Source organism: Pelodiscus sinensis, unplaced genomic scaffold (genome assembly GCF_049634645.1).
Source record: "Pelodiscus sinensis isolate JC-2024 unplaced genomic scaffold, ASM4963464v1 ctg57, whole genome shotgun sequence".
In the NCBI taxonomy this organism is placed as follows: Eukaryota; Metazoa; Chordata; order Testudines; family Trionychidae; genus Pelodiscus; species Pelodiscus sinensis.
Genome location: NW_027465880.1, coordinates 569,458 through 588,691, shown reverse-complemented (window position 1 = coordinate 588,691; position 19,234 = coordinate 569,458). Strand labels below are relative to the sequence as shown.

Below are 19,234 nucleotides of genomic sequence, written 5' to 3'. Positions count from 1 at the left end.
CGGAGGGGGCGGGGCTTCCGCCCCTGACGTCACCCGCCCGCGCCCATAACAGGGGCTCAGGGAGGCTCAGAAGGGGGGGAGTGAGCGGGCAGCCACCCTGGCTTCCCAACACCCCAAGCACCTGGCCTTCCGGGCAACGAAGGGAGACGACACCGGCAGCTGGCGACTCGCCCTGGGACGGGCACGGCGGCTGCGACGGGGTAAGCGACTTAACCCTGCGCCGGCCTGGGGGGCCGACGACGCGGGAGTGGAAGGAGTCCGAGGCGGGACCGTTTTGGCGCCCGTGGGCAGGCGAGTTTCGGACGGCTGCCCCGCCTGCCGTGGGGGGATCGCTTTAAGGCACCCACCCCACTTAGGGCCTTGGGCTGGGACCTGGTGGTGAGGGCGGGCCCGGGTCACCCACTCCCCGCACCCCGACCTCAGCGCAGGTCCCCAAGGCGGCAATAGCCGAACACTTTACCCAACCTCCCCCTCCCCACTGAGAGGGACCGCGAGGAAGGGAGCAGGACTAGAGGAATGGCTCAAGAACCCCGGACGGGCCCCCGGCCGGGGGCCGCCCGGGGAGGTACCGGCCCGGGTCCAGCGAGTCCCCCCGGCCCCGCTCAGGGCGAGGGGTGATCGCACCCGGGACCGGGCTCACTCCGGGACCCCGGAGGACGGGATAACTGAACGCTCTAAGGCGGTGGGTTCGCGGAGCCCCACCCCACTCCGCCGGCCCCAGCCCGGGGCGCGGGCAGGAGCTCCGGGGTGTGGAGCTCGCACCCTTAAAATCCGCCACACACCCGATGCCCCCCAGCCCACCCCCTCTTCCCGGGACCAGGCTGGCGGCTCCCGGGAGCTTGCCCGGGACCGCAAGAGGCGGGCACCTTCCTGGGCTAGCGTGGACATCATGGACCTCGTCCATGATCTCCGCACTAGGCACAGGAAAGTGGCCGGCTAGGGCAGGAGAGCTGCCAGCCTGGCCACCCAGGAGCAGGTGTGCATGAAAATCAAGGGGGTCCACTGAGACCCCCGACCCTGAGCCCTGAGCTTACAATGGCCGTCCTGGGTCAGACCAAAGGTCCATCTAGCCCAGTAGCCTGTCTGCCGACAGCGGCCAACCCTAGGGACCCTGGAGGGGATGGACCGAAGACAGTGACCAAGCCATTTGTCTCGTGCCATCCATCTTCAGCCTTCCACAAACCTTGGGCAGGGACACCACTCCTACCCCCTGGCTAATACCACTCCATGGACCCAACCTCCATGACTTGATCTCACTTCCCTTTAAACTCTGTTCTAGTTCTAGCCTTCACAGCCTCCTGCAGCAAGGAGTTCCACAGGTTGACTCTTTGCTTTGTGAACAACAACTTTCTCTTACTAGTTTGAAGCCTGCTACCCATTCCTTTCCTTTGGTGTCCTCTAGTCCTTCTTTATGGGAACTCAGGAAGAACTTTTCTGAATGCACCCTCTCCACCCAACCCCTGCTTTTAGAGACCTCTATCCTGTCCCCCCTCCATCTCCTCTTTTCTAAGCTGAACAGTCCCAGTCTCTGTAGCCTTTCTTCATATGGGACCTGTTCCCAACCCCTGATCATGTTAGTTGCCCTCCCCTCTCCCAGCCTTTCTCTTCCCCTCTCCCACCTCCTTTTCCCAGTCTCCCCCAGTTTTGTTCAATAAAGACAGAGTCAATGTTGGAAGAAACGTTATCTTTATTTTGTACATCAATAAGAAGGGGGGCTAGGGAAGGGTAAGTGGAAGGAGGTGAGGGGAGGAATGGGGTACGAGCCCCCGATGGGGAGGACTGGGCTGGCTCTGCGGGCTTCTGGGGGTGGAAGCTCTCCTGCAGCCCCTCGATTGCCCCCTCTCCCCAGATGGCAACCTGTGGCAAGTGCAGCCGGGCTGATGGCCGAGTGGTGTGATGTGCCCAGTGTGGGTACTCCGGGCAATCCAAGCCAGGACTGCTTTGCAAGCGGGGCACCCCTGAGAACTGTCAGTCCGGGGTGGGGGTCAGGTCCCTTTAAGCGCAGCCCTCGGCTAGCCTGAGACAGCATCTCCACGCTCTAAGTCCTCCTCTGATGCCCTGCCGGCACTGCTTCCGGCCATCCTTAACCCCGCTTCAGGGTCCACTTAACGTGGACATGCTCGTTCGAATTAGCAAAATGCTAATTCGAACTAGTTTTTTAGTCTAGATCCGTTAGTTCGAATTAGCTTAGTTCGAATTAACTAATTCGAACTAAGTTAGTTCGAATTAACGTTGTAGTGTAGACATACCCTATTTATGTAACATTAAGAAAACGTGGGCAGGGGGAGGGGGGCTCATAACCTGGAGGGGGAGGGGGGTTTATAACTGGAAGGGGGAGGGGGTATCAGGGATGGGAGGGGCAAGGGGGGTGGCTCGACGTGCCACCTTGGGTGCGGGGACCTCTTCAGAGTTGAGGTTGGGTGGGTCTGGGGACCACAGCGGGGGTGTACAGGTGGGGGGGGCTGGAGCGGGGTCAGGGTTGGCAGGGGGGCAGGGGGAGGGGGCATAGGCATCACTTGGGAGGGGGCATGGGCATTGCTAGGGGAGTAGGGGAGAGGGCATGGGCATCACCTAGGGAAGGGAGCAGAGGTGTTGCATGGGGGGCAGGCGGGGGGGAATGGGCATAGTGGGGGGGGCAGGAGGGTGGAAGGAAGGAGGAGTGACAGCAGGCAGTTGTGCCATGGCATGATGGCACACGTTATCACATCGCTGCATGAGCTTGTCCCATGTGTGGTTCCGCCACTCGGAGTCCTCACAGACGTTCTGCGCCAGGGTCTGCTGCATGTCACGTCGGACCCTGACATGCTGCCACATGAGGTCTTCCTGGACCCTGGTGCGACTTCAGGTCTCCCGGGCTCTGGCAGGTGGCTGTGGTGGTGGTGTGGCCTCAGTCACAGCTGGTCCGGCTGGGGAGAACACACAGAGGGAGAGGTGGTCAGTCATCCCTGCAGACACTGTCCCTGAGGCCGTGCCCTCCTCTGTGAGCAGTGACCAACAGTCCTCGGGGCAGAGAGAGGGATATCCCGGGAGCAAGGCCATGTGTAGACTGAACAGTGGGCCCTGCCTCACAGGAACCTCAACGTGCCCAGAGGACCATGCTTCCCGCTTCTCACCCCCATGGCCCATGGACAAGCAGGCAAGGGAAGTGTTCGGCCACAGTCGAATCCCCTCATGGGCAGCAGAGGAGCTGGGAGCAGCCTGGGCCTCCCTGGGGTCCACACACACACCTGCGGCCTGCAGCACTGTGTACGGGAGTAGCTGCTGCCTTGCACGTGCAGGCATGGCCATGTGCTGTGTGCAGCACTCCTCGGTGTGTCTGGGGTCATGCCTGCGCCCTTGTGGCTAGCCTGCTTCAAGCCATGCCCCCCCGCCCCCCCGCCAGGCAGGATGTGTGTGGCCTCCCCTGATCCTGGCAGCAGGATCCAAGTCGTTCTCAAGGGCTGCCTGCTGAATCCGTGTGCTGCACACTAATGCTGAATGTGGTTGCACGTGCATGGACCGCAGCACAATGTCCAGCCAAAGTATCCCGAGTGACACTTGCCCCCCACCCCCTGTGCACTCGCCTCCTCCGCCCTGTGTGTGAGACAAAGTGAGACCACTCACCTGAAGATCCTGTCCAAGGAGGCCTTCCTCGTAGAAAGAGGATTACCAATGCTGGAAAAAGCCCTCTGTTCTTTCGATTTACTTTCAGAAGAACGCGATTGTAGGTTTGCAAGTTTTGTTGGGAAAACTGCTGTTTTTCCAACAAAACTCTGTAGTGTAGTGTAGTGTAGTGAGCAGGGTTGGCTGCTCACTGACCCTGAGGAGGAAGAACCTCTCTCTGAGCATGGGTGGACTGTAACAGAGTCTGCCCTTTTAAGCCCACAAAGGCCTAGAGGAGGGGCAGGAAGTATAAAAGCTGAGCCCAAAAGCTCAGTAGGGGGCTAGCTGTTAGAGGGTATGTCTACACTACAGCGCTAATTCGAACTAACTTAATTCTAATTAGTTAATTCGAACTAAGCTAATTCGAATTAGTGCATCTAGACCTAAAAACTAGTTCAAATTAGCATTTTGCTAATTCAAACTAGCATGTCCACATTAAGTGGACCCTGAACAGAGGTTAAGGATGGCTGGAAGCAGTGCTGGCAGGGCATCAGATTAGGACTTAGAGCGTGGAGATGCTGTCTCAGGCTAGCTGAGGGCTGCGCTTAAAGGGACCCGACCCTCACCCCGGACAGAGACTTCTCAGGGTTCCCCGCTTGCTTGTCTACCTCGATGAGGGACAGCAAAGCAGTCCTGGCCTGGAGTGCCCTGAATGCCCACACTCGGCACATCACAGCACTCGGCCATCGGCCCGGCTGCACTTGCCGCAGGCTGCCATCTGGGGAGAGGGAGCAATTGGGGGGCTGCAGGAGAGCTTCCACCCCCAGAAGCCCGCAGAGCCAGCCCAGTCCTCCCCATCGGGGGCTCGTGCCCCATTCTTCCCTCACCTCCTTCCACTGACCCTTCCCTAGCCCCTCTTCTTGATGTACAAAATAAAGATAAGGTGTCTTCCAAAATGGAATCTGTCTTTATTGAACAAAACTGGGGGAGACTGGGAAAAGGAAGTGGGAGAGGGGAAGAGAGAGGCTGGGAGAGGGGAGGGCAACTAAAATGATCAGGGGTTTGGAACAGGTCCCATATGAAGAGAGGCTAAAGAGACTGGGACTTCTCAGCTTAGAAAAGAGGAGACGGAGGGGGGACAGGATAGAGGTCTCTAAAAGCATGAGTGGTGTGAAGAGGGTGCATACAGAAAAGTTCTTCATTAGTTCCCATAATAGAAGGACTAGAGGACACCAAAGGAAAGGAATGGGTAGCAGGCTTCAAACAAATAACAGAAAGTTGTTCTTCACAAAGCAAGTAGTCAACCTGTGGAACTCCTTGCGGCAGGAGGCTGTGAAGGCTAGAACTAGAACAGAGTTTAAAGAGAAGTTAGATCAAGTCATGGAGGTTGGGTCCATGGAGTGGTATTAGCCAGGGGGTAGAAATGGTGTCCCTGGCCTCTGTTTGTGGAAGGCTGGAGATGGATGGCACGAGACAAATGGCTTGGTCATTGTCTTTGGTCCATCCCCTCCAGGGTCCCTAGGGTTGGCTAGTTAACTTCTGACTGCTGCGTGTAGCCGCGGGCAGTCAGTTCCAACTAAGGGGATTTAAAAACGGTGCCCGCCCGGGAACATGCAAATGAAGCCCGGGATATTTAAATCCCAGGCTTCATTTGCAAGTTTGAATGCCTACATTAGCCACCCTAGTTCAAACTAGGGGGTAGTGTAGACATACCCTAGCTTACCTCTCTAATCCAGTAAGGGCCCCACACTCTCTCTGATCACCCTCTTCTTGCTAACATGCCTGTAGAAACCTTTCTTATTACCCTTCACATCCCTTGCCAGCTGCAATTCCAATTGCGCTTTCGCCTTCCTGATAACTCCCCTGCATTCTCGAGCAATGTATTTATACTCCTCCCTAGTCATCTGTCCACGTTTCCACTTCTTATAAGCTTCCTTTTTGTGTTTAAGCTCACCAAGGATTTCCCCGGTAAGCCAATCTGGTCGCCTACTATATTTGCGTATCGGGACGGTTTCTTCCTGTGCCTTTAATAAGGCTTCTTTAAAATACTGCCAGCTGTCCTGGACTCCTTTCCCCTTCATGTTAGCATCCCAGGAAAAACTGCCCATCAGTTCTCTGAGGGTATGTCTACACTACTACCCTAGTTCGAACTAGCGGGGTAATGTAGGCAACCGGAGTTGCAAATGAAGCCCAGGATTTGAATTTCCCGGGCTTCATTTGCATGTTGCCGGGCGCCGCCATTTTAAAATGTCCGCTAGTTCGGACTCCATGCCCCGTGGCTACACGGGGCACGAACTAGGTAGTTCAAACTAGGCTTCCTATTCCGAACTACCGTTACTCCTCGTTCCACGGAGTACGGAGTTTGAACTAGCAGACATTTAAAAATGGCGGCGCCCGGCAACATGCAAATGAAGCCCGGGAAATTCAAATCCTGGGCTTCATTTGCAACTCCGGTTGACTACATTAGCACCCTAGTTCGAATTAGGGTGGTAGTGTAGACATACCCTGAGGGAGTCAGTCTGCTTTTCTGAAGTCCAGGGTGTGTATTTTGCTACTCTCCTTTCTTCCTTTGGTCAGGATCCTGAAATCTACCATCTCATGATCACTACTTCCCAGGTTGTCACGCACCTCTACTTCCCCTACTAGTTCCCCCCTGTTTGTGAGCAGCAGGTCAAGCTGCGCATGGCCCCTGGTCAGATCCTTCAGCACTTGTGTCAAGAAGTTATCCCCAACATTCTCCAAAAACTTCCTGGATTGTCTGTGTACTGCCGTATTGGTCTCCCAACAGATGTCAGGGTGATTAAAGTCCCCCATGAGAAGCAGGGCCTGCGATCTGGAAGCTTCGCTCAGTTGTCTGAAGAAAGCCTCATCTACCTCATCCACCTGATCCGGTCTATAGCAGACACCAACCACAACATCACCCCTATTGCTTCCACCTCTAAACTTAACGCATAGAGTCTCAACAGTCTTTTCTCCCTTTAAATCCGTGGTCCCCAACCCGGTGCCCGCGGGCGCCATGGCGCCCGCCGGGCTCTTTACATGCACCCGTGGAGCAATCTGGGCTGGCAGGTGCCAGCCCCGGGCGCATGGCCGGTCCCGGCCCCGGGGGCGCCGCGTGTACCCTTGCCAGCTCCGGCGCCGGCCTTGGCCCCGCCCCCGGGGGCGCTGCGCGTGCCCTTGCCGGCTCCGGCCCTGGCCTTGGCCCCGCGGCGCTTACGGGGGGGGCGCCGGCCCCGGGCGTGCGGCGCTTGCCAGGGGGCGCCTTCCCCGGGCGCGCGGCTATGGGGGGGGCCGCCCCCGGGCATGCGGCTGGGGGGGGGGCCGCCCCCGGGCGGGCAAGTGTCCCCGCCCCCTGGCGCCCGGCGGGCGAACGGCCACGCCCCCTGGCGCCCGCCAACCTGAAAAGGTTGGGGACCACTGCTTTAAATACTGGTGCTCCAAGCAATCATACTGCTCTCTTACATGCAATGCAACTTCTCCTCTTCTCCCCCGCCTGTTGTTCCTGAACAGTTTACACCCTTCCATGACAGTGCTCCAGTCAGGAGTCATCCCTCCAAGTCTCTATTATTCCAATCAAATCATAGTTCTTTGACTGGGCCAGGGCTTCTAATTCTTCCTGTTGGTTTCCCAGGATTCTTGCATTTGTGTACAAACACCGTAGATAACCAGTTGATTTCCCTACCTTCTTCATTTGAGTCAGGCGTCCTCCTTTGTTGCTCGTTCCTCCTTGTGTTTCTTCCTGGTATCCGACTTCCTCACTTAGCTCAGGGTTTTGGTCACCGTCCCCCAACGAACCTAGTTTAAAGCCTCCTCACTAGGTTTGGAAGCCTGCCCATGAAGATGCTCTTCCCTCTCTTGGTTAGGTGGATCCCATCTCTTCCTAACAATCCTTGTGCCCGGAACAGAGTCCCATGGTTGAAGAAACCAAAGCCCTGTCTCCGACACCACCTGCGCAACCACGCATTTACATCCTCAATTCGACGATCCCTACTTGGACCTTTTCCTTCAACAGGGAGGATGGACGAGAACACCACTTGCACTTCAAATTCCTTGATCCTTCTTCTCAGGGCTACATAATCTGCTGTGACCCGCTCAAGGTCATTCCTGGCTGTATCGTTAGTTCCCACATGGAGAAGCAGGAAGGGTTAGTGATCCGAAGGTTTGATCAGTTTTGGAAGACTCTCGGTCACATCCTGAATGCGAGCTCCCAGTAAGCAGCACACTTCTCGGGATTGCAAGTCTGGATGGCAGATGGATGACTCAGTCCCTCTTAGGAGGGAGTCCCGATCACCACCACCTGTCTTCTTCTTTTGGGGGTGGTGGGCGTGGAACCTCCATCCGTAGGACTACGCATCCCATGCCTTCTGATAGATTGAGTTCTCTTCTAATTTCTTCCCTGAGAGGTCCCTGCCAAAGCATTCTCCACTGCAGTGCCTGTGGAGAGAGCCTGAAAGTGGTTACTTACCTCTACAGGAATGGGGGATACCTGAGCTGGCCTTCTTCCTCTTCTAGAGGTTACATGCTGCCAGTTCTCTTTCTTGTCCTGCACTGCCCTCACTGGCTCTTCAACCTGCTGTGCTTGCAGGATTAAATGGTGCCTTCTATCGAGGAAGTCTTCATCCTCTCTGATGGAACATAGGGTCGATACTTGGGCCTCAGTCCTCTAATTTTTCCTTCCAAAATGGTGACCAGCTTGCACTTAGTGCAGATGAAATCCCTTCTTTCTTCTGGGAGGAAGACAAACATGGCACATGCTGTGCAGCTAACAACAGCAGACCTATCACCATCCATACCTGCCTTCCTTCGGAGAGATTCCTCAGTTGTTATTAAATGCCTCCTTGAAGGGCAGGAGTGTAGTGAAAAGATTTTAAAGAATTGCAAGTGTATCTCTTCCCCTTCCCACTCCCCAACTCCCTCTCCAAACTCCCTGTTCGCAAACCCCATGGTTGCTGACTCACTCCTTTATAAAGCCCTGGACTGCCTAATAGCTCCTCCCCCTGATTAAGGCTCAACCAATGAGCAGAGGCTTCAAGATTTCAAACCCTGATTAGAAGCTCACAGCTTCCACCTGCCAGCCACAGCACACACTCCTTGGGGGGGAGGGGAAGAGGAAAAAAACCCAACCAAACCCCAGACAGACAAACACAAGCTCAGCACACAGCAAGAAACCCCCAAACACAAACACAACACACACTACAGACAGCCACTTCCCTCAAGGGGCCTGTATTAGCTCCTTCTCCAACTGGAGAACTCCCTCTCCAAACTCCCTGTTCATAGGTCCTCCATCTTTAGGTAATAACACCAGAGGCAGTCCCAAGTCAGAAACAAGGTATTTTTGAGTAGCTTAAATTCAACCTAAAGGGGAGACAATGCTCTTTAGGCCCCTATGCATCAAGTTTAAGGCACTGAACAGATTTGGTAAATTGTAGGCAAACTAATGAGACACACAAAAACCTGCCACTGAATCGGTCACAAACCAAGCAGCAGGTTGGTGTCTAAATTACAGTGTGTAGCTCCTTCAGTAATGAATATCCAGCATGAGGACAGCAATTCTAGGTATCTAAATGTGGGACTATACAGTTATGCAGTCGTCCTATTCAAGGTTGTGAGAATCACTAGGTACTGTTTATCTGAAATCATTAGGCAGAAGCCATGTACTGTTACCTTTTCAAGCATGACTGGAGGAAAGACCTTCTCTTATGGTTGGAAGCAGAAGGTGCTTTCATGAGAGGTCATAAAAGTTGCTCCAGTAGGCAGGGGACTCATACAGCAGCCAATTGGTTCAAAATTCTGGACTTAAGTCTGCTTTAAAGATTTAGAATAGTATATAAAAAATAAGAGGAAGAGTTTCTTCAGTCCCATGAAATATTGTGGACCCCTGCCATGGTGCTCTGCAGTGCCCAGGAACAAAGAAGGAATGCAGAGAGAGGCTCCCATTGCATCATCTTCCCTCTGCCTTTCTCCTTCACTGTACACACTAGGGATAAACTTAAAAAACAACAAATGGGCTGGTAGCACTTTAAAGACTAACAAAACATGTAGATGGTATCATGCGCTTTCATGGGCACACTCCGGTCATCTGAAGAAGTGGGCTGTGCCCACGAAAGCTCATGATCCCATCTACATGTTTTGTTAGTCTATAAAGTGCTACCAGACCATTTGTTGTTTTTTAAGTTTATCCTGCACAGACTGACTCGGCTACCCCCTGAAGCTTCTGAATACTAGGGATGTTAGCATATAGTAAAGTAAATGATTATCTAATAGGCCTGGGCTTGTTGGTTAATCCTATTGACTACATGCATTCCTCCCCACCCCGCCACCCACTTGCTCCCTCTGTATCAACAGCAGCGGAGCGGCGGGGGGAGCAGGAGCTGGTGCCCATGAGGAGCTGGCTTTAAGCCGGCTCCCCATGAGCACCAGATCTGCCTGCTCCCCCCCCCCGCCACACTTCTGATAGAGAGATGAGGGGGGAGGGGGGCAGGCTGGAGCTGAGACACACAGGGAGCAGGCTTTCAAGCAGGCTCTCAGCGCATGCCATCTCCGTGGACCCGCCTGACCCCCCCGCCTTGCTGACTCCTACAGAGGCAGTGAGAGGGGGTAGGCAGGAGCCAGTGCTGGGGGAAGCCGGCTTAAAAGCCAATTCCCCCCAGCGGCAGCGTGGGGGGAGGGGGAGAGCAGGGGAGGCTGCCGCAAAGTAGCCTCTGTCCACAGGGAGCTCGGACCCCTTTGGACAGGGGCTGCTGCCACCTCACGCTGCTGCCACCTCAGAGACAGCAGCGCGGGGCGACAGGCAGCCAGTTTGCATAGGGAGCTGTTTTTTAAACTGGCTTCCCTCGCATACTAGCTCCCGCCTGCTACCCCGTGCTGCTGCCTCTGATAGAGGCAGTAGTGAGGGGTGGCAGGAGGCTCTCCGGGAGTGGAGCTGGAGCACACTGTCTGCCAGCCCCCTGGGACTATCAAATAGTTGTGTTACACTACTATTCAATTACACGATATCTAACATCCCTAGTACACATTGCCTTGCCTTTCTGGAGGATCCCAAATCCCTAGTGGGATGGTGTCCTTTTCATCCTGTAAATAAATGTATTAAGACAGGCACCCTGAGCAGACCACCTACAGAAAAGGCATTGGAGGGTAACCCACTGCTATAAGTCACCAGCTGTTCTGGGTGCTCCAGAGAAGCTGGGCAGAGACATAGCACTTTCTGAGGATAGGGAAAGGGAATCCTACTGGGTGTTATCTGCCAGCTGTTTTGCTTGCACAAACCAAAACCCCACACCTGTTTACCCAGGGAAGAACTGCAAATATCTCACATTTTTCAATTTTCATAGACACTGGGAGTGATTTTTCTATGCTGCTAAACCAGCACTCGGCTGGTTATTCTCTGGTCATGAATACACAGGATAGCAGTAGTACTTGCTTGAATTTCACAGGTCTGACCCACATCCTGCATAGCTAGCTCGCATGTCAGGAAACCCCACTTTTAGTTTGGGGAAAACAATGTTTCAACTGTCACTAAACAGTGATTCTGTCCTGCAGGCCAGATCTTAAAGAATGTTGTTTATTCTGTGATGGTATAGGGCAGCTTAGCTTGCTTATCCTTAAAATCTGGATAAAGGAGGAGATACCCAGTGAAATGAGGGATGCCTTGATTGTTATCCTCTTTAAGAAGGGGGATAAAGCGGACTGTGGAAACTATTGCGGTATCTCTCTCCTTGCTGTTGTAGGCAAAGTTCCAACACGGGTCTTCTGCCCCGTCACAAGAAATTTTACTGGAGTCACAGAGTGGCTGAGGATATGATCTTCATTGCACGGCAGCTGCAAGAGAAGTGTTGGAAGCAAAACCGACCACTGTACATGGCTTTTATTGATCTAACTAAAGCCTTTGACTCAGTGAATTGCCGTGCCCTTTGGCCTGTACTTTCAAAGATTGGATGTCCTGATAAATACATCAATGTCCTAAAGTTGTTTCATGACAACATGAAAGCAACCGTTGTGAGCAGCACTGGCACCCATAGTGAGCCTAGCAAAGTACAAACAGGAGTCAAACAGGGCTGTATCATTACCCCAACCGTGTTTGCAGTCATTTTCAACCTCATTGCTGGGAAGCTCCCAGCTGGCATTGAAATCATCTACAGAATGGATGGAAAGCTGTTTAGGCTTAGCAGGCTGAAAGCTAAGGGTAAGATTTCCACATCTATTGTGGAACTTCAGTATACTGATGACAATGCAGTTTTTGCCCACACTGAGAAAAATCTTCAGGCTCTCTTGAATGTGTTTGTGGATGCTTACGCATGTCTTGGTCTCATCCTCAACATCAAGAAGTCCAAAGTGCTCCACCAGTCCTCTCCCAATTAGGTAACATACGCCCCATCTATTAAAATCAATGGAGAGGCACTGGAGAATGTTGATCATTTTCTCTACCTTGGAAGCTCTCTTTCATCCAAGGCAGATATTGAAGTGGAAACCCAACATCGTCTGAGCTGTGCCAGTGCAGCCTTTGCTCATTTAAGGCACAGGATTTGTGAAGATCGCGACATTCAAACAGACACCAAACTTGTAAATCAAGCCGTCCTCACTGTAACGGAACTTGTGGTTCAAGGATCGGCCTTATCAGCCACCTGAAGGTCCACAACTCCCATGGAAGATGATCATACTCGATAGTGGGGAAGGAGGGTGGGTATTGGAATGGACATGAACAGCACATCTCGAAGAACACTAGTTACGAGAACAGGTAACTGTCTTTTCTTCTTCGAGTGCTTGTTCACATCGATTCCATTCAGATGACTCCCAAGCTGCTACCCCATGGAGGTGGGGTCGGAGTTCGGAATCACTGATTGCAGCACTGCCCTGCCAACAGCTGCATCCTCCCTGGAGGATTTATCAATTGTGTAATGAGCCGTGAACATATGAACCGAAGACCACGCGTCTGCCTTGCAGATCTGCTGCATGGGAACCTGTGCCACAAAAGCCGTCGACGAGGCTTGTGCTCTAGTAGAGTGACCTGTGACCGGTGAGGGAGGGACCCCTGCTAGGTCGTAACAGGTGCATATTCACTGCACTATCCAGGAAGATATACACTGTGTAGAAACTGGGTTGCCTTTCATATGTTCCGCCAATGCCACCAACAGCTACGTGGACTTTCTAAATGGCCTAGTGCGATCTATGTAGCAGGCTAATGCCCTTCTCACATCCATCATGTGTGGCACTCTCTGCCTAGCACTAGAGTGTGGCTTCGGATAGAAAACTGGAAGGAAAATCTCTTGGGTCAGATGGAATTGGAAGACCACTTTTGGTAGGAAAGATGGATGCAGCCTGAGCTGCACTTTATCCCTGTGGAAAACCGTGTACGGTGATCCTGAGGATAGGGCCCTCAACTCAGACACACTCCCTGCTGAGGTGATAGCCATCAGGAAGGCTACCTTTATAGAGAGATGAAGCAATGAAAACTCAGTCATTGGTTCAAAGGGTGGTCCCATGAGTTTATTGAGGGTGGTCCCATGAGTTTATTGAGCATCAGGTTCATGTCCCAAGGTGGACGATAGTACAGATATAACCTGTCAAATCTCTTCCTAAAACGTGTCACCATGGGGTGGCCGAACAGGGAACGCTGGGAACAACCTGGGTGAAAGGTGGATACCGTCGCCAAATGAACTTTTACCAAAGAGGGAGCTAGGCCCTGCAACCGTAGGTGCAACAGGTACTCTAGCACCACTGGAATGAGCGTCCGCCCGGGGGAAACATCCCGCTCCGCACACCAGCTGGAGAATCTTTTCCATTTGGCCAAGTACGCCACCCTGGTAGAGGGCTTTCTGCTGCCCAAGAGGACCTCTGGTACCTGGGCCGAGCACTGAAGCTCTAGCGAATTGAACCATCCAGTTTCCATGCTGTTAGATGGAGCGAGTGCAGATCTGGGTGTCTGAAATGCCCCCGATGCTGCATCAGGAGGTTTGGGTACAGGGAAAGGGCTATCAGGACTTCCACCGACAAGTTGAGTAGGGTGGAGAGCCAATGTTGGTGCGGCCATGCCGGCGCTAACAAAACTAAAGGGGCCCTGTCCTTGTGGGCTTTTAGTAGGACCCGATGTACCAGGGGAATTGGGGGAAACGCATACAGGAGGGGTGTTCCCCACCAGTGGAGAGTGAATGCGTCTCCCATGGAACCCTGACAGTGATTCTGGAATGAGCAAAAGTCCAGGCACTTTTTGTTCTCTGAGGTGGCAAACAGATCTAGATGGGGAGTCCCCCACCTGTGGAAGATTGATTGTATCACATCTTCCCTGACTGACCAGTCGTGGACCATAAAGGTCCTGCTGAGGGCATCCGCCACCATATTCATAGAATCCTAGAGCTGGAAGAGACCTCAGGAGGTCATCAAGTCCAGCCCCCTGCCCAAGGCATGGCCAACCCCAACTAAATCATCCCGGCCAGGGCTTTGTTAAGCCGAGACTTAAACACCTCTAGGGATGGAGACTCCACCCCCTCCCTAGGTAACCCAGCCCAGTGCTTCACCACCCTCCTAGGGAAATAGTTTTTCCTAATATCCAACCTAGACCTCTCCCACTGTAACTTGAGACCATTGCTCCTTGTTCTGCCATCTGTCACTACTGAGAACAGCCTTTCTCCAGCCTCTTTGGAACCTCCCTTCAGGAAGTGGAAGGCTGCTATCAAATCCCCCCTCACTCTTCGCTTCTGCAGACTAAACAGACCCAAATCCCTCAGTCTCTCCTCATGGGTCATGTACTCCAGCCCCCTAACCATTTTGGTCGCCCTCCGCTGGACCCTCTCTAATGCATCCACATCCTTTCTATAGTTGGGGGCCCAGAACTGGACGCAATACTCCAGATGTGGCCTCACCAGTGCTGAATAAAGGGGAATAAAAAGGGCCCTAGAGGTGATCCTGGCAATTACAGCCTGGTAAGTAACGTCAGTACCGGGCAAATTAGTTGAAACTATAGTGAAGAATGAAATTGTCAGACACATGGATGAATAGAATTTGTTGGGGGAAAGTCAACATGGCTTCTGTAAAGGGAAATCATGTCTTAGTAATCTGCTAGAGTTCTTTGAGGGGGTCGTCAAACATGCGGACAAGGGGGATCCAGTGGATACAGTATACTTAAATTTCTAGAAAGCCTTTGACGAGGTCCCTCACCCTCGTGGATTGAGAACTGGTTAAAAGACAGGAAACAAAGGGTAGGAATAAATGGTAAATTTTCCAAGTGGAGAGCGGTAACTAGTGGTGTGCCCCAAGGGTCTGGCCTGGGACAAATCCTATTCAAGTTATTTATAAATGATCTGGAGAAAGGAGTAAACAGTGAGGTGGCAAAGTTTGCAGATGATACTAAACTGCTCAAGATAGTTCAGACCAAAGCAGACTGTGAAGAGCTTCAAAAAGATCTCAGCAAACTAAGTGATTGGGCAACAAAATGGCAAATGAAATTTAATGTTGATAAATGTGAAGTAATGCACATCGGGAAAAATAGCCCCAACTATTCATACAATATGATGGGGACTAATTTGGCTACAACTACTCAAGAGAGAGATCTTGGAGTCATTGTGGATAGTTCTCTGAAAACGTCCACTCAGTGTGCAACGGCAGTCAAAAAAGCAAATAGAATGTCAGGAGTCATTAAAAAAGGATCGAGGATAAGACGGAAAATATTTTATTGCCTCTATATAAAACCATTGTAGGCCCACATCTTGAATACTGCGTACAGATGTGTCCGCCTCATCTCAAAAAAGATATTGGCAGTGGAAAAGGTTCAGAAAAGGGCAACAAAAATGATGAGGAGTTTGGAATGTGTCCCACATGGAGAGAGATTAAAGAGACTTGGACTTTTCATCTTAGAAAAGAGGAGACTGGGGGGGGGGGGGGGGGGGATATGAGAGAGGTCTATAAAATCATGACTGGTGTGGAAAAAGTGACTAAGAAAAGTTATTTACTTATTCCCACAAGAAAAGAAATGAAATTAAGAGGCTGCAGGTTTAAAACAAACAAAAGGAAGTTTCTCTTCACTCAGCGCACAGTCAACCTGTGGAACTCCTTGCCAGATGATGCAGTGAAGGCTAGGACTTTAACAGGGTTCAAAAAAAGAGCTGGATAGATTCATGGACATTAGGTCCATCAGTGGCTATTAGGCAGGATGGGTAGCAATGGTGTCCCCAGCCTCTGTTTCTCTGGAGGTGGGTGACAGGGGATGGATCATTTCATGATTACCTGTTGTGTTCCCTCCCTCTGGGGCATCTGGTGCTGGCCACTGTTGGCAGACAGGACACTGGGCTAGATGGACCTTTGGTCTGACACAGTACGGCCGTTCTTATGTTCTGTGACATGGAAGAATAGAAATGTGGGACTATGCATCCTTCATGTCAAGGGCAGTGAGCCAGTCTCACGGAGCCAAACAATCATAGAATCACAGGTTTGGAAGAGACCTCAGGAGGTCATCGAGTCCTGCCCCCTTCCGAAAGCAGAACCAACCCTAACTAAATAATCCCAGCCAGGGCTTTGTCAAACCAGGACTTAAACACCTCTAGGGATGGAGATTCCACCCCCTCCCTAGGGAACCCATCCCAGTGCTTCACCACCCTCCTAGGGAAATAGTTTTTCCTAATACCCAACCTAGACCTCCCCCACTGCAACTTGAGACCATTGCTCCTTGTTCTGCCATCTGTCACTACTGAGAACAGCCTCTCTCCAGCCTCTTTGGAACCTCCCTTCAGGAAGTTGAAGGCTGCTATGAAATCCTTCTCTTCTGCAGCCTAAACAAACCCAAATCCCTCAGCCTCTCCTCATAGGTCATGTGCTCCAGCCCCCTAACCATTTTTGTTGCCCTCTGCTGGACCCTCTCCAATGCGTCCACATCCTTTCTATAGTGGGGGGCCCAGAACTGGACACAATACTCCAGATGTGGCCTCACTGGTGCCGAATAAAGGGGAATAATCACTTCTCTAGATCTGCTGGCAATGCTCCTCCTAATGCAACCTAATATGTCATTAGCCTTCTTGGCTACAAGGGCACACTGCTGACTCGTATCCAGCTTCTCATCCACTGTAACCCCAGGTACTTTTCTGCTGAACTGCTACCTAGCCAGTCAGTCCCCAGCCTGTACCAATGCTTGGGATTCTTCCTTCCCAAGTGCAGGACTCTACACTTGTCCTTGTTGAACCTCATCAGATTTCTTTTGGCCCAATCCTCTAATCTGTCCAGGTCACTCTGGACCCTATCCCTGCCCTCCAGCGTATCTACCTCTCCCCCTAGCTTAGTGTCATCCACAAACTTGCTGAGGGTGCAATCCATCCCCTCATCCAGGTTATTAGGGGGAGGGATAGCTTAGTGATTTGAGTATTGGCCAGCTAAACCCAGGGTTATGAGTTCAATCCTTGCAGAGGCCATTTAGGGATTTGAGGCAAAAATTCTTCAGGGATGGTACTTGGTCCTGCTGTGAAGGCAGGGCACTGGACTTGATGACCTTGCAAGGTCCCTTCCAGTCCTAGGAGATAGGCAATCTCCTTTATTTAAAAAAAAAATAAAGATGTTGAACAAAAACAGCTCTAGAACAGATTCTTGGGGCACTGCGCTAGAAACTGACCGCCATCCTGACATCAAGCCGTTGATCGCTACCCGTTGGGCCTGACAGTCTAGCCAGCTTTCTATCCATCTTACAGTCCATTTATCCAATCCTTACTTCCTTTACTTGCTGGCAAGAATATTGTGGGAGACCGTATCAAAAGCTTTGCTAAAGTCAAGGTGTATCACATCCACTGACTTTCCCATATCCAGAGCGAGTTAGCTCATCAGAGAAGCTAATCAGATTGGTCAGGCATGACTTGCCCTTCGTGAATCCATGTTGACTATTCCTGATCACTTTCCTCTCTTCCAAGTGCTTCAAAATGGATTCCTTGAGGATCCCCTCCATGATTTTTCCGGGGACTGAGGTGAGGCTGACCAGTCTATAGTTTCCTGGATTGTCCTTCTTCCCTTTTTTAAAGATGGGCAATAGAATCATAGAATCATAGGACTGGAAGGGACCTCGAGAGGTCATCGAGTCCAGCCCCCCGCCCTCAAGGCAGGACCAAGCTCCGTCTACACCATCCCTGACAGATGTCTATCTAACCTGTTCTTAAATATCTCCAGAGAGGGAGATTCCACCACCTCCCTTGGCAATTTATTCCAATATTTGACCACCCTGACAGTTAGGAATTTTTTCCTAATGTCCAATCTAAACCTCCCCTGCTGCACTTTAAGCCCATTACTCCTTGTCCTGTCCTCAGAAACCAAGAGGAACAAATTTTCTCCTTCCTCCTTGTGACACCCTTTTAGATATTTGAAAACCGCTATCATGTCCCCCCTTAATCTTCTTTTTTCCAAACTAAACAAGCCCAGTTCATGAAGCCTGGCTTCATAGGTCATGTTCTCTAGACCTTTAATCATTCTTGTTGCTCTTCTCTGTACCCTTTCCAATTTCTCCACATCTTTCTTGAAATGTGGCGCCCAGAACTGGACACAGTACTCCAGCTGAGGCCTAACTAGTGCAGAGTAGAGCGGCAGAATGACTTCACGAGTTTTGCTTACAACACACCTGTTGATACAACCTAGAATCATATTTGCTTTTTTTGCAACAGCATCACACTGTTGACTCATATTCAACTTGTGGTCCACTATGACCCCTAGATCCCTTTCCGCCATGCTCCTTCCTAGACAGTCGCTTCCCATCTTGTATGTATGGAACTGATTGTTCCTTCCTAAGTGGAGCACTTTGCATTTCTCTTTATTAAACCTCATCCTGTTTACCTCTGGCCATTTCTCTAACTTGCTAAGGTCATTTTGAATTATGTCCCTATCCTCCAAAGAAGTCGCAACCCCACCCAGTTTGGTATCATCTGCAAACTTAATAAGCGTACTCTCTATCCCAATATCTACATCATTGATGAAGATATTGAATAGTACGGGTCCCAAAACAGACCCTTGAGGAACTCCACTTGTTATCCCTTTCAAGTACATTTGCCTTTTTCCAATCATCCGGGACCTCTCACGATCGCCAATAAGAGATTATGGTGGCCAGAGTGAGCATCCTGAACTTTAGCTTCCACATACAGCGGTTGAGGTTCCTTAGTTCCAGGATTGGTCTGAGACCGTCTTCTGCTTTTGGTATGAGGAAATAGCGGGAATAGAAACCCTTGCCCCTGATTTCGCAAGGGACCTCTTGTATTGCACCTGCCTCAAGGAGCGATCGGACCTCCTGTTTCAGGAGATGTTCATGAAAGTGGTCCCTGAAGAGGGACGGAGAAGGGGGCTGGCGAGGTGGTGGGGATGCAAACTGCAGGGAGTACCCAACTCCAACCGTGTGGAGGACCCAATGGTCCGACGTAATACTGGCCCACGTGCGGTTGAAGTGGGATAGCCTGGCTGAAAACAGAGGGAATGGATCCAGGAGGTCTGGTGCTCTGCCCTCAGGCACACCTTGAAAAGGCCTGTTTGGGGCTGGGGGGGGGGGGGGGGGGCTTGGAGGAGTTGTTCCCCGGTTATTTTGTTGGGACGGGGTTCTCCTCCTGTTATTGTTCCTATTGCGCCTGTGCTGTTGCGCATGGTGCTGTCTAGGCACAAATCTCTGCTGCTGAGGGCAGAACGGGCGCCTTTGGGATGCCGGGGTATG

General features: G+C 51.8%; 1 protein-coding gene across 2 annotated transcripts in view; it reads right to left on the bottom strand.

The window, feature by feature from the left end:
• Positions 1 to 19,234, bottom strand: part of LOC102454325 (lysine-specific demethylase 2B-like) — a 149,408-nt gene that overhangs the window by 34,829 nt on the left and 95,345 nt on the right. The window lies entirely within an intron of this gene.